The 15,990-nt window shown below is 40.9% G+C and overlaps 1 long non-coding RNA gene across 2 annotated transcripts; it reads right to left on the reverse strand.

The window, feature by feature from the left end:
- Positions 1-9,271: 9,271 nt before the first annotated feature.
- On the reverse strand, positions 9,272-15,716 carry LOC106148583. 2 transcript variants are annotated; one of them, XR_001234157.1, is made up of 3 exons: positions 15,628-15,716; positions 14,642-14,778; positions 9,272-9,336 (listed from the first exon to the last, which is right to left on the reverse strand). It is a non-coding gene; the product is annotated as an uncharacterized LOC106148583 (long non-coding RNA). The 2 variants fall into 2 exon arrangements; XR_001234158.1 differs by having other exon boundaries at positions 15,596-15,672.
- Positions 15,717-15,990: the final 274 nt, after the last annotated feature.

Consider the following 15,990-nt stretch of genomic DNA (forward strand, 5'->3'; position numbering starts at 1 on the left):
CCCCGTCACCCCAGGGAGGGGAAGTGTGCTGGAGATTTAAGGTGGGGTGGAACCCAATCGCACGCACTGTAATTTTAGTTTCCCTCAGATCATTTTAAAGGACCATGTTGTAAATCACGGCTGCTGCGTTGCCGTGAACAGACTCCTTCTGTTTGCTGGGAGGCCCTTCTCTGGTTTCTCCTGTGTTCCTAAGGAGAAAATCCTCCTCCGAGGTCACTGCTGGTGGTTCCCAGGCTTCTGAGGACAGCTGAAGCGGTGTCCCGCTGAGCACTGAGTGCACTCCCTTCTCTCTGCTGATTCTACAGTGGGGATGAGCAATGACAAATGTGGAGACATCTGGGTTGAATCAAACTTCTGGACATGTTCCTTAGCTCATTTCCCGCCCTTTTTTCCCAGGAGGTGTTTGGCTAAAGGCAAATCAGGCTTTCAGCTATTGGTCTTGGACTATTTATAGGGCTGATTTAAAAAGACATTGACTGTAGTTCATAATAGAAATTCACTTAAGTAATAATGCTAAGCCTTGGTGAACTGGTGCTCCAGGGTGGCTGGACACACTTCCAGGAAAGTCAAAGTATGTTCAAAATAAATTATTTTAAATTCAATTTTATTTCAACCGTACCAGTCAACCAGATGCAGCTCCGGCTCTGCCATGAGCTTATTGTGCAATGTGGCAGTTTCTGGAACTTTTCTGAGCTTCTTGATCCTCAGTGGCAAGTGAGAAGTTTGGACTCTGCCTCTGTGCTTTTGCCAACTGTTTTCTACATAGTGCTTCAAGGAGGCTCTGTCATGTGTCTGAGATACGAGGTACTAAGAAGGCGAAAGGCACAGTGTGAGCACTTGGGGAGGGGCAGTCAGTTAGGGGTAAAAATCACTCCATTTAGGTGTAGATGGATTTGTAGCACAGACATGTTAAGAATCTACCAAGGGCCAGAGACTGTGCTAGATTAATACATAGATACTTTTCTCAATTCAGCTCAGGCATGACTGTTCATAAAGACCCAGTCTCTTCTCCAGAAGCTCATGAGCTTGTGGAGAAAATGGACACATGGACAAACTGGAACTTTTGAGAAGTACCAAGGCCATGTATGTCTGAGCCTGAGCTGTGGCAAGATTTAGCTGCAAGAACTTTTAGATCTTTCATCTTAGTCCTATTTAATCTCTCTGTTGATGAGTAGCTGAGATGCAAATGTCTTTTAATTTATATTTATGGTGTGGGGACACATTTTTAGGAACCCAAGGTAGGTACACATATATGTAAATAAGATGAATAGATTGTGTTATGGACCATAAAAAGTGCTATAAGAGTATAAGGAAGAAAGAAAGAAAGGAAGGAAGGAAGAAAGAAAGAAAGAAAGAAAGAAAGAAAGAAAGAAAGAAAGAAAGAAAGAAAGGGAGAGGGGGAGAGGGGGGGAGAAGGAGAGGGGGAGAGAGAAAGAGAGAGAGAGAATGCAACATACTTGGCTTAGAGAATCCAAGGTCTTCTTGCAATAGATGCCCTTGCAGTGACCCGTGCCGCTCTTCCCCGCTGGGTTGGGCAGGTCCTGGTCTCCCTGTGTCCCACTGTCATACACCCTGTCCTTTTCCTTGATGGCCTCCCAGTTGTAATTACACAGTATTTCATTACTTGATTAATGTGTGTACCTGGACTGTAAACTCCTTCAGGATAGAGGCTGTGTCCTTTTGCTTACCTGACATCCTCAGGCTCACGTGATGGCAGAGGGGTTTAGAAGGTAGTCAAAGATATCTACTAAATGAATCAATAGATGAGCAATGCAGAATAGGGGAAGTTAGGAAGCACAAGAACCTTCCAGGTGGAGGGACAGTCTGAACAGTTGCCATGCATAAGTGTCTCTGTGTTATTCCTTAGACTATTTATAAATGTTATCAATGGCCAGTGACAAACTGCTTCCCCCTTTTTCAGCAGGAACTAGAGGGCTCACCGAGAGAACTTGCACTAGCTGCATGGAGCGTCTCTCACCTCTTTTTAATAACTTAAGAAGGATTCATCACCCCCGACTTAAGCTAAACTCTTCTTCTATCTAGTAGGTGCTCATTAAATATTTGAGAACCAAACAAAAAAGCATGGATGGATATACGGATGCTTTGTGTCCAACAACCTTTTGGAATAACAAGCTATCATTGCCTACCACCTACCCCCTCCTGCTTCCCACTTAAGCCATGTCGTTATGCTGTGAGAAAAATGGCGCAATATCAGGAAAAAAAGCAGGGCATCTGGTTCACCAGATATGCATATGGCCACAACATATGGCAAACCCAGGGCATTTGACCATCATGCTCATTAGGATGTGCCGGCAACCCGGACGCCACGAGCTCACTGCGTCTGTGTCGTTTTTCTCTCAGCATGCCGACCTGGTGTGAATCATCAGGGCACACTTGTCTTTCTGAGCAAATCAGTTTCTCTACTCTTTTCACCTTTGAATTTTTTTTTTTTTTTTCAGAAATTTCCTCCTCTTTTTTGTTTACTTTCAACTGGTTGATTGCCTTAGAACTCCCAGGGTAATCCCACCCTGTGGGTTCCACTGGAAACATCCACAAACCACACTAATCACAAAAATAGATGCAGGAGCTCAGGATCTTCTCAGGTGGGAGGGAAGAAAATGCAAGGTTTATTTTTCTTAAGGCATCAGATACATTATATTTCTCTAAGAGCCTAGCATAATCAACTTTACACAGACAAACAAGCCAGACAACCAGCCAAATAAACAAACATGAAGCCTAACTTGCCCTAGATCCTCTGTTTTCAGGGACTCAGGGACTTCCCAACTTCAGGAAGAGGTGTACCAGAGGGAAGGCAGCACCACCCCAACCCTGGTGAACAAAATGAGATAATCATCAACTCACACTACCCTGAGTTAACCTTCAAAGTCAGGGAATCGTGTGTTTTTCTTGTGTATTTGATAGTTTCCCCCTATAATGCCCTGGCTCCAGTCCTTCTAAGCCCATTTCACATTTATATTTAGTCCCCTATCTCTTTAGAGCGCCCTTCTCACTTTTCTAGAAAATTCCATTTTAAAAATTCTCATTGGTAAATGCAGCACCATCATTTAGTACATTTGCATCCTCCATTTTTGTCCAGGGTGCTCCTCTCTTGTAGCATTTCTAAAAATAAGAGATGAGATCAAAACTCACAGTAAACCCAGTGTCATCCCCTTTGGCTCTCACTTGCTGCTCTCCTTTGTTTATCATCTTTCAGCAAATGTTTAGTGCATATGAGAATACACTCACACAGATCAATTAGAATCAGTTTTATAGAACAGACTTACGGATTCTTTTTCTCTTCCTGATCTCCAGCTGTACAAGTTCATGCGCACACGTTCCCTGATTGCTAGGTGCACCTTATTCCTCTCATCTGCTAGTAACTATCAAACAACGGTACCAAATTTGTCTGGAAGGATTTATTCGCTACATAGTTCCCTTCTTCTCTTTCTCTTTATTGTTGATGATTTGATTGAACTCAAAATAGTTACAGATTTTTCTCATTTAATACACACTTCATTATTTCAAGGTAGGAAAGATGCAGCTTTTTTTTTTTCCTTTTAAATAGTTTTATAGACAAAGTGAAAGATTTTTCATTCTTGCTTCAAATTCATTGTGAAAACAGAAGGCAGTTTTCCCAGATGGAAATCTGTCATATCATTATGGAAATGTCAGATTTCCACCCGGGGCATATTGACAAAAAGCCATGGTTTTTGCCCAGGGGGTGGAATTTCACAAATTTTCCCAAGAAGAGCTGCATTTCCTGGTAGAGGACAGAGACAATTTCTTTCCCTATTTCAGATTTGCGAGGCTGAATGCTAAGGGACTGGTTTCAGGCAAGTACCCAGAGAAGAGAAAAGAAGACTTTTGCATCTCTGTTACCAGATAGATGGGCTGGGCTCTCGTTCACCCATCAGCCCCAGCCAGGTTATGGTTATTCTGAGCAGCAGCTCTGTTGGTGATGTCACGTACAACCAGCGTGTCATCTTGCCAAACAGAGGAGAGATTTCGTTCTTCAGCCCACCTGATTCTGCCATATAAATATCACTGCTTTAGTTAATAGACATGCTCTTCCTAAAGCCTCTCTTAATTTTGGTAATTGTGTTTTTTCCCCTGGGAAAGGACCATTTTAAACCTCTGTTAGTGGAGTATTCATGCGTGCATTAAAAATATTAGCAAATCGTGTCCCTGCTAATGAATGATAGCACATTTAGAGGAAAATAAAACAATCCCCAAACATTTTCATACATTTGTCATCATCAGGATTGCATACTTTAAATAGATGAAAGAGATATGTGAGTGGCGGAAGTCATGGTAGAAATAGCCTTGGGACATGAGTTACTCTATTAAGCAAAAGTCTTACTGCCTTTTATAACAACCCACAGATTAACAAGTACAATGCAAAGTGATCTAAATATTTTTCTTAAATAAAGAGTTGATGTTCTCAACCAAAAACCTCCTCCAAAGCTTACGTAAGTACAGGCACTCTGCTCCATTAATATAAGTGTATATTTTTTCCTAACAGAAATACCTGCATTTAAAAAAGTGCAGCAATAACTTCAAACTTCAAAGGTCCAAACTTCAAAAGGTTTCTTGCATTCTGCTTGATGGGACAGCATCTTATGCACACATGCTTTTTTCCCCTGCTAAATGCCTTAATAATGAGCTTGGGTTCAGATTTTGTGAATCGGAGCCAAGTAACTCTATTTTATTATATTTGCTGGGAAATGAACTAGCTCAGGGTAATTAGGAAAGCAATTTTATTAGCTTCTATTTCATAAAGATTGTTTTTTAATCAGAGTCAGAACTTACTAGAAATGATTCTGAGCTCATTGCTTAGGTCTCAGGAAATGAAGTGGGGCACTGTAGGTCCTAACCCACAGTAAAGCCAATGTGATGAAGACAGAAGCTTTGCTCTTAATCTCCAACAATGCCGTAAAAATAAACCCAATCTGATGGCATTGTAAATAAAAGGGTCTCCGCTCACGAGGGCCCATGTCTAGCAGATTGTGCCAGAGCCTTGACAACTGAAGGAACTAAAGCTTTCTTTTCATTGACGAAGTAGTCTTGGATTCAAGTTGTGAGCAATTCAGATTTGGGGACTGAGGTGGGTAGTAAGCAAAGTAAACCACTGCATTAAATGATTGTGTCTTCAAGAAACAAATGGGAGAAGGAATTGGGACTGATGGTATATTTAGATCATATAGAGCAGCTGTAAAGAAAACAAATGCTCTACTGAAGCAGACAGCACCTACGGGCCCGGAGGTGGCCCTAGAGGAGCATGGAGATCTTGAGCAAACACCTCTCCTGGCAGCCACTCCTGGAGCTCAACACACTGTTCGGGGCACCTCATTATAAAGAGAACATCCCTACTGTAAATGAGAGAGAACTCAGAGAAGGGTGGCAAAAAAAGATAAAAGGATTAGAAGAGATGACCTATAAAGAAAGGTTAAAGGAACATAACATTTAAAGCTTGCAGGGAAAAGAGCTGGAGAGATGGAAGGCTATGCTAACTGTCTACAAATATTTGAGCAATAATAATTATAAGGAAGGGAGAGGATTGCTTGCTGTGGTTGAGAATGGTCTAATAAGAAGTAACGGCATGAAACCAAGAAAAGGGGAAAATGCCTGTTAGCTGACATTAGGACAAATATCTTCCCAGTAAGGGCAATTAAGCAGTGAAGAGAACCGTCTGGGGAGGTGGCTGGGGCCACAGCCACTGCAGTACGGCAAGTATTTAAGGGGAGGTAAAGCACTAGTGACCTTCTCAGAAAGGAAAGAGAGCCACCCCTTGTAAAGCTACCTACACATTGGAGAAGAGAGCTGGGAAAGTGAGGAACACTTTCCCTACAGCCTCCAGCTGCAATTTAAACTTCTAAACTGAGAGTGTGGAGGGTGGGGGTGGAGGCGAAGGTGGACTTGTTGTCCAAGAAAAAGCCCATCATATATGTATGGGAAACATCTTCCCATAAAGCTGTTCTTTTCTACTGCTGGTCATTAGTGCTGGTGTTCCTTATTTCCCTTTACAGTCATCAAGACTGATGATTTACATAAATCATCACATAGCACCAGCAGACGTCAGAGCTAAAGTAGAGAGGGAAAGATGCTTCTGACAAGAAGGCCCATCTAAAAATGAATGGTGTGAGGGTGTGTGCATCAGTTTCTGTTGTGCAAGCAAAGGGAAATAGAGAAAATTGCCATGTTTTATCATGTTGGACGAGCTGGAGCAGGTGACACCGTGATCAGGTGTGCATGCATAATCACTCCCCCAAATAATCGCCATGTGGAATAATTTCCCCCCAAACCTTGCAGCTTCAACTTATTCTCTGCAAGTGACTCATAAATCTTGGCCTTGAATGTGAATCAAGATTTCAAGCTGCAGGCTCAGGGGTTTGTTGGATTTATTCAACTTAAGTCTTTATTTATAGACGTAAAAGTGTATTATTGGTTGTAACATCCAAACAAAAGAAAACAGATTGTAAGCCTCCATTAATGTTTTCCCAAAAGGGAAATCGCACGTTTCTCTCGGGTCTTTCATTCTCTCCCTTGTAATATTAAGATGATGTCATAAACTCGTAATTACTTTGTGATGTTCTTGTGCACTTTATATCTCTTGGTTCAGACATGCAAATTCCCTTTCTCTTCAGAACAATATGCACCGAACAGTATGAGCAGGTGGAAGACAAGCCTTTAGTGGCCTGCAATTTAGAAACCTGTAAAGTTTTGAATACGTGCTACTTAAACTCTTTTTCTGGGAGGAAAAGACGTACTTTAAATATCTTGGGTCTTGTGTTATGTACATTAGATGAGGCACTGAGTTTTAGGAGCAATCACTCACTATTGGAAAAGAAAACCATTAACTGGCAAACGAATGCAGAGGTTCTATGAAAAAATACTACATTTATCAGGTAGATGTTTTTTCATTCACTAATCATATCCAGGAAAGCAAAGACCCTCTAAAAGAAGGACATATTTGTACCATATTATTAGATGTTTGGCTTTCAATTACCTGAGGCACTGGAATAAGTAAAAACATGAAACACAGAGCTGTGAGAGAAAAATGGATCACAAACTGGTGACAGTTTTCTTGGCTAAATCTTTGTTCTTATACTCTCAGCTCATCTCTTCAGTTCTGCAAGGAAAAGGCCATACCATATCTATTTCCAAGTCCCCTTTAAGTCTTGTTCAGATTTCTTATTGCTCATTGCTAAGCATTTTAATTTCTGACCTCTTCTGCTCCACTAGTTACAGACCCATGCACTGACCCTCTAGGATTTCCAACTCAGTGATTTATGTTCTTGCCATATTCATGTGAAGCACCACTATCAATGAAGGGAGGAGGGGAGGAGAGAGACGGAGAGGGAGAGGGAGATGGAGGGAGAGGGGGGCTTTCTCATCATTCTCATGTTGGTGGCAGAATAATTTTTCTTTACAGTTTTTGTCTTATTAAGAGTCTTAATAATATAACTCTTGATGCTGATACTTTTTGAACATTCCAAGCCCCCCCTCAAAAAAAAAAAAAAGTAAGCCAAAGAGAAAAGCATTCCCATTTTGAGTTTTAATTATTTTAGCTCTTACAGACTGAGAGGTAATATTTCTTTTGAGGCAGGGTGAGAAGGGGAGCAAAGACCCTGCAACCCCTCATCTGACCAATAAAGCTGTTGATTTGTGCAAAAGTCAGATGAGTTCTGGTCCGAGGAGCCAGCTCCTGTTTTGGCCTAAGAGTCATCTTTTCCAACAGAGAAATAGAGACTTTTTTTTATTATCGAGGTGTGAAGGGGTATGGAATCATTAAGAGGAGCTGAGTCATTGTATCATGTGTCCTCTGCTCTGGACTTACAAGGTGATGAGTAGACCAATAATCGTGGATGCCGTGTTCCATTCTCTGCTGCCCTTTGCATTTAAGGTTCAGCACTAAGTAGTCTGGATCTAGGTCTTTGTTTTGCCAGTGTCTTACCTGGTCCTTTCTGTATCTTTACATCATTCCTGTGTTTCTTTTCCGGTCTTTCCCCCCATTATCCACATTCTTTCGGGTCTCAGGCCTCCAACTAACGTGCCCCTCTTCTGTAATTTCTCTGCCTAGAAGATCACCTTTATCTCTGACCCAGGCATATGGTGTGTGGTAATGCCTCTCAAAATCAGATCGGAATTAGGACTAATGAGCCTCTTGCAGGGTATGGATGTGTCCCACACGTCATCTGTCCTGCTAGCTATTAGAATCTGAAAACTTAATCATACACTCTGAGAAGAGGCTTTGATAAAGAATTTTACTCCTGCGTGTTCATTTAAGATTTAGACTTGACGTATTAACGCCAAATTTAAAATTGTGTCCTCCTCATTACAGTCCTCTGTAGTTACAAGGTTCTAATAAATATTATGTCCTCCCATCATGCAATTAAAATTTTCCACCTCATTTCACAATGCAAAACATTCACATGTTGTCAATCATTTTGAAACATGATTTTTTGACATCATATAATTTCACTTCATTTTTGCAGACAGACATCTCACCAGGAAATTATTTAAGAAAGAATCCTATTATATCTTTATTTTTCCACCAAATTTCACCTTCAGAGGCAGTCATTTGTGTACATTTCAGTAATTGCAACAATAAACTTGCACGGAAAGGGAATGGCAACTCCTCAGGCGGAGATTCACATATGGGTATTGCTACACTCACAAGGCTGTGGCTCAATTACAGGCACCCAGTTAGAAAACATGGTTTTAACCATGGGAAGTTTACAAGTCTTGCTGTATAAAGTGAAAAGGTTGCTGCTTGAGACAGCTACCACCTGGGAAGCTGGGAGAGAAACATGCGTGGGCTTTTGAACTTTCCTCTGTTTAATAACTAGCAGACACTAATGATTTGCCAAACATCCTGATTTAAAATGGCGGTAGTCAAAAGCAAGACTGCCTGCTGGTTGTGAGGTAGCCCACCTGTTCTCTATACCAAAGTTCCCCTGACCTGTGCCCAGCGCAAAGCTGTTACCCTTTAAACCACTGCTAGATGTGCGTGTGTGTCTTGTTGGGTTCTCTCGCTAACATTCTGCTCTGCTGTTGAAGAGAAGCTTCTTACCGGCAACTCCACGTTGCCTTTTTAATGAAGGCAGATCCTTGGGGAATGATCTCACACGCAGCCTTCAGGGAGCCTGCTGCGGGCGGTGGGGTGGGGAAGAAGGCATGAGGGCTGCTTTCATCTGAGCAGCAAGGCAGAGCTTCTGAGGAAATGTTGACGAAGGTACTGTCCATTTCAGTACAGGGTGAAGATCTGTTCCCGGTTGTTTAAAGTAGTGGGGTGGATCTTCAAGAAGATCAGCCATTTTATTCATGTCTTATACCCTGTTTGTGAGAGAAAAATTAGAAAAGAGTCAGTTGTTGAGTGTGAGAAAGGGGTGAAAGTGGAGAGTAGTGTGGAAATGGCATTTATAATCTCTAACAGGGTGAGAGGTGACGGTTTTTCATTACAGCATATGTCCCAAGGAAACAGGAGAGTCTAGTTTGGTGTGACGTAAAGTGGAAGGAAAATTAAAGATCTTTTGAGTGCCAGTTTGTCATCATTTATTATCATAAGAAAGTTGGTTTGATTAGCACTCTGGCCCCCAAAATGGTACAGACTTTACAATGAACAGATTATTGTTTCCAGCTAAACAGATAATGGTGAGAACCTGGAAAGCACCGCCTGTGAGGCTGAGTGTTTCCTCACGTTCTACCACTTGTTTAAGGTATTCTAGGTTTTTGTAGGTGCTCTAATGGCATCCATAAATATATCAAAGGGAAACATTTGGTAGCGCAGGAAAGAAATCTTTTAAGATGGTTCCACCTGAGTATCACACTGAAGTAATTACATTAAGGATTTTTTAGTGATTAAGCTGCAAAAGTAACCAACATGTAAGATTTCATGACACATTCTTAGATATCTACTCTACACTACGTTTTATGAAATTTTGTCATTCAAACAATGCAGCCACTCAACAAAGTTGGTATTACTGTCTCTATTTCACTGCTGTGAAATTTAAATCATATGACTAAAAAGTAGCACAGCTCAGAATCCAACCTCCTGTAAATATTTGTTCAATTAATACTGACAATTAAATCCATATCATATTCATTTATGGATATTCATACATCATTATCCATTCATTATGCCCACACGTGCCAGAATCTCCATGCAGTTTTTGATGGAGGTACTTCAGGATAGGCAAGAGCATGCTCTCCTATCCTTCTTTTACTTAAAGGCAGTTGTAATGCTCTTCAAACTTCAATCCAGAGGGTTGTCTCCAGGGAATAGGGGATGCTTAACTTTGTTCTCTAAAGCCAATTGTGCTACAAATGAAGATAGCAATTATCATTCATCATCCTTGGTGATTTTTATCTCCCTCTCTGGGCTTATATAGTGCTTATCATTGTGCTACCTAAGTGCATTGACACACTGCTAACTTCTTATGAGATAATACTGGGAGGAGAATAACTCCTTCCACTGGGATGGTGAATGCCTAACTCACAGATAACTATAGGACTTTTTCTGTATTGCGAATCTATCATCTTTTGAACTCCTATGTTGCCTACACCTGTCCAACAGCAATGCAATGTAATTTTCATAGCCAGCAGTCCTTTGGACCACAACAAGACATACTAAAGATTCTGTGCTGTGATGTATCTAAGTGTTGCTGACCTCTTGTTTTTTGGAACAAAAACAAGACTATAAAGAAAAGAACCTACTCAAATAAGATTTTTTAAAAGAAGCAGTTATCAAAAGGCTTCATAAGCATCTCATAAAACCCATATGTGCTAATAAGAGTTTTGCCTCACAGGAATGGGAAAATGGACAACTACTAGTTTGTTTCCTGTCCCATCATATATCTAGCTGCTTCTTTTGGCTTCCATGTTTTATTCTCTTCTCGTCTCATCTCATCTCATCTCATCATCTCATCTCATCTCATCTCATCTCATCTCATCTCATCTCACCTCACCCCATCTCATCTCTCACTCCTACCTTTTCCTGTTTACACTTACACATAGCCTGCCATGGCTACCTTCAAACAGTGGTGTGAGCCTGCACATCTACATGAGATTTCAGTCCATTGTCCTCACACAAATGTGATGCAGATTCTAGATTCCCTATTTCAAACTCCGGAGAGCACGGTCTTGCAGTGATCCGCACATCTCCACCTATCTAAGACGTATGATGAGGAAGGGGTGGAGAGGAGGGGTTGGTGCTGCTTTCAGACACTGGACAGGTCTCCTGAGAAACAGGTCATGGCTAGAGTGGTTTGTATCTCCAGAACCAAGTATAGAAAGGATTGGAAGACGTGAAAAGTGGACCACGTGTGATGATGAATTCTTAGATCATTATCCTTAAGAGAGAAGAACAAATTTTCACCCATGTACTGGACATTGTAGATAAAAGTACTTGTACAGAGAAATGGAAGCACTATACCTCATCTTAGACCTGAAGTCAAGAATGTTATTGTAAATTCTTTCCTGGAAGGCTTAATTTCTGTTTTCAAAAACACACACACACACAGCCTCCTGATCAACTCTAGGAGTAAGAGAAAGGTGAATTCAGCAAGAAATTCCTCTTCTACCTGTACCCATCCTAGAAAACATGGAAGGGCTGCCTTTGTCTACTCTAAGCCATGTGATTTTCTTAAGTAGATACAGCCAACACTGAGTATTGTGGGCTTTTTGCTGAGAACTCCAATCGTCCTGAAGATCCCTGGAAAGTTCAGTTATCTATTATAATATTTCTATCAAGCTGTTCATAGATTATAACCAAGATTTGTAATAGTCCAGGGTAGAGTTCTGTGATTTGCTGAGAAAAGGTTACATTGGAATTAATTCTTGGGGAAAGATCCATGGAAGTGTGTCTTCTCTCAGTGCCAGGAACACTCTGCTTGTGGCAGCCATTGTGTCTGGGCATACACGACCACTTCGCTCAGCTGAATTGTTCTGTAGTCATACCAAAGCAGCTAATTCCCTCTCATGAGGTGGAGGTGTCTGATTTGAACAAGCTGAGATATCAGGTTTCTTTCTTTCATTTTTCTGGTTCCAAGCAGAATTATTATGCCCATCACAGGACGACCACTATTAGAAACAAATTATGGTCCATTTTTAATAGCCCTTTTCCATATTTTGAGCAGGTCACTGTCCCTATGAAAAAGTGTAAGGCTGGTGGCTGATTCTCCCCAAAAGTGTTCCACCTTCCAGCTCCAGGCACACTGACCTAGAGGTGCTTGGAGGCTCTATTGTATTGGGATCCTGCTGAAAGAAGCACATCAGCACAAAGCATGTTTACATTTTCTCTGTGTTCTAAAAACTAAGTAGAAGCATTTTGCGTGTCCCTACAGCTTTAGTCCTCAGTTTCTCTAAGGGACATAGTTTTGGGGTGATAGTGAAAAATGACTATTTTGCACACTATCAAGTGCTTTGTGGGTAAAATATAAACATGTAATGAAGCCAAGCACGACTGTAATCATACAGCAACAGAAAGAGCCACTGGCTTCCATGTTCTTGTCCTTTGGAGGCTTATTTTATGTGATCAAAAGAGACGAAGTGAACAATAACTAAAATAGTAACATTTTAAAATCAGCATTTACTAGACTGTTCTAAATGCTTCACCCAGACATCTCTTTTCATTCTCACCTGCTCTTTTTGAGATAGTAATTTTATTACTATAACTCAGATGAAGAAAGTGAGGCTCAGAGAGGTCAAGTAACTTGCCTAGAGTCACAGAACACGAAAGGAGTGGGTAAGGGTTTGCACCCAGCGGGAGGCTGCTTTTGTGTTCATAACCAGCATATTACATTCTCTTCTAGATATGAGTCCAGCCGCTGGGCTAGAATGTGAGCGTGTAAAGAATACCACCAAAACATCCTCCTGGCGATTATTTTCTACTAGCCATTCTAAATCCTCTTCCTCAGATCTTACCTTTCTCACCCAGTAATATGTCCAAAAACCATTTGCCAGACTGGGGTTTTGAATCCAAGGAACAAAAGCAGAAAGAACAAGTTCATGGATGAGTGGGGAAAGCTAGGAGGGGAGTGCGGGAGTGTGGGAGAGCTGCTCAGAAGCTTGCTTAGGATTCCTTAAAGAGAGAGAGCAGAAGAGGGGCGTACACTGTTTCCCTCAGCTATGTTGTGGTCCCCGGGGTGGAATCAAGAATCAGTGACTCTGAGTGCATCTTTGGCACGGCAGAAGTCTGGGTAGGACCATCACGGGATGACATCTGATAGGAGTATTTGGGTAAAACTGATAACCAGACAGATTAGGTGTAGTGTCAAAGCATAAGTCCTTCCTTCCCTGGGCTGTGAAGCTCCAGATTATAATAGGTGGCAGGTGAGAGCCTGATGAGAAGCCCATGGCTGTACCACACCCTCCCTCGCCCTCTTTGTCCCCTTATTCTTTGTTGTCATTGAGGGAGGGGATGGTATTGTCTTGGTTCTTTCTCTATGGACTATAAACTCCAAAAGGATAGAGACTTTTGAGTATTTTGCTTCAAAGGGGCCTTTGAAGGGTCTCTTAGGTGCTTAATTAATAGTGTGCAGTGAATAAGTGTGTCATTGGACAACCTGCTGGGCCACATTTTGTTTTCTGGTTCACACCGTCAGCTGGTCACTGTTCACACACACTCTTCTCACTGCCTCTTTACGGCCAGGGGCTCTTATATGTCTGTCTGTCTGTTCCTCTCTCTCTTTTTCCCCCCTTTTCTTTTCCTCTCCCTCTCTCTTCCTCTCTCCCTAACCTGCCCTCCATACTAAATTCTTTCTCAGTGTCACTCAGAAAAAGATTCTGTTTTTTCTTCTATCTTTCCCCCAAAAGTCATTCTAAGCTATGAGGTGGTATGAGAAAGATGAGAATGACAGTTTAGCGGGGACAAGATGACTAGAAAGGTATTCCCAGGAGACAGAGAGCTGGAGAATATCCTGGTTTCAGGGAAGCAAACCCAGGGGGCGTGAAACCATCTGCTTTCAATCTATAGAACTAAGTTTCTCAAGGCAGAGAACAAAATGTCACCCATGTCCACACCAGGCTGTGGCTGACTCATTTCCCAGAATAAAACTATCCAGATGAAATATTCTGCTTTCTATGAGACAGAAGACTTCAAAATCCCCCTTGATGACATTCCCTCTATGAGTACTATGTATGTATGTGTATATTTATCTATTTAGTAAACATGTCTGTAGTGCTTATTATGTACCAGGTGTTATTCTAAGTAGTTCAAACCTAAATGGGAACTCATTCAGTGGTATGTATTATTGGTAGGCCCCCCCCAACACTTCATAACTAGCTTGAGACTAGAAGTAACCCTGGTAGAATTGGAATTTGTCCCTGAGTTCCCCAAACTGGCTCCAGAATTTGCACTTTCGTCCATTAGCTGGGCTAATTCTCTGAAATTTACTACTCTTTTACAATATTGGGTGTGGTTTCATTAACTTTTTTTTGCAATTCTCTAAGACCATACAAAGAAGGGAAAAAAAAATCCTGAAATGGATCAGCTATTTTAACTTCAAAGAAAATAAATTTTCTGATCTGAGTTTTCTCAATATACTGATTATCTAGTATATGTATGTTTATGTATTATAAATATATAAACATACATACATCACAATATATACACATATGTACATGTGTATTCAAATGCTACCTGAATATATTTTGCGTAATCCAGACAGAGCTTCATCAATATTTCTTCTTTATTCTTCTCTTTGGCAGCAGCTTTCTTTATGCATTTCCATTTTCCACATTTTTCAGCGTGATTGGGTTAGGTTGCATACACTTCTCCTGAAATATTAAGAGCACACAGTCCACATACACATGCTTTCGGCATATAGTTATGATCTATCATTTCAAAAATCCACACATTATAAGCAAACAGAACAGGCCTTGAGTGGTGTGAAGTATTAGGTCCAAAGAACCCTCTGCCATTTATCTTCTCACTAATGTGGGGACTAACAAGACCCCAGAGTTTCTGTCTCATTGGCAGATTCTTTGTCCTAAACCACTGAAACTACACATGCATGCATGTGCGCACACACACACACACACACACACACACACACACACACAGAATCACAAAGTCACACACACACAGGTATACATACCCATTCACATCCACTTTGTGTATCTTTCATAGCAAGTTGCTACATACACAAGTAAGGGAAAGAGACCTAACTAGTGTACCATTCTGACATTTTCACAGGAGATAGTATCAGCACAAGTGTGAATCCAAATTGTTCAGCTTTGTCCTCAGGGTGATTTTGGGGGGAAAAATACCCTAGATACAGAATGGTTGGGCAAGGCATAATTTTAAACTTTTAATTGACTGCCCTGATGTAGTCCCTCCCTCTATCCTGTTTTTCTCTTATGATACTTCTCATTCAATATTTCCAGTGTCTAAAGTACTTCTGCTAGATTTTCCATCTTTCTTTTCCCTAAATATAATAGGGCAAGTTTTCTTGTATGGCTTATTAAAATTGGTATTACTGCTTTAGAGTCAAGCCATGTTTGTTACAGTATAATTTCCTGGCTGGCAAATATCACTGTGCTAAATTTCTGGACACCCCCTGCATTCATCCCATGCATTATTTTGCTCTTTTACCTTAGTAGATTCCTGCTATAATACATACTCACACCTCTGAGTACACATCTGCCTTACTTCTGTCTTCCCTCACAGTCCACTATTCAGAACTTCTGAGTCCCTGTCCTTTACTCTGCAAGAGTTCATGACCAGTCTAAAGTTGAATCTGTAAATAGAAAAAATTTTCAATATAGTCAATATTTTTATAGATAGTTCTAGGAAAAAAAATCAACTTGATTGAATTAGCTTATTAAAAATGGAAAAAACTCTTGAGTCTTGTATAGAGATGACATTATTCACTGAGAATTTCAATCCTTAGTTATTTATTCATATGTAGTACACAAATCTCAAACACCCAGGTTTGGTCAGTCGTCTCTGTCTATATACATGGAAACTCTTACATATGCAGGAATCCT

This window comes from Chinchilla lanigera, unplaced genomic scaffold, assembly GCF_000276665.1.
Source record: "Chinchilla lanigera isolate Chin_1 unplaced genomic scaffold, ChiLan1.0 scaffold00023, whole genome shotgun sequence".
In the NCBI taxonomy this organism is placed as follows: domain Eukaryota; kingdom Metazoa; phylum Chordata; class Mammalia; order Rodentia; family Chinchillidae; genus Chinchilla; species Chinchilla lanigera.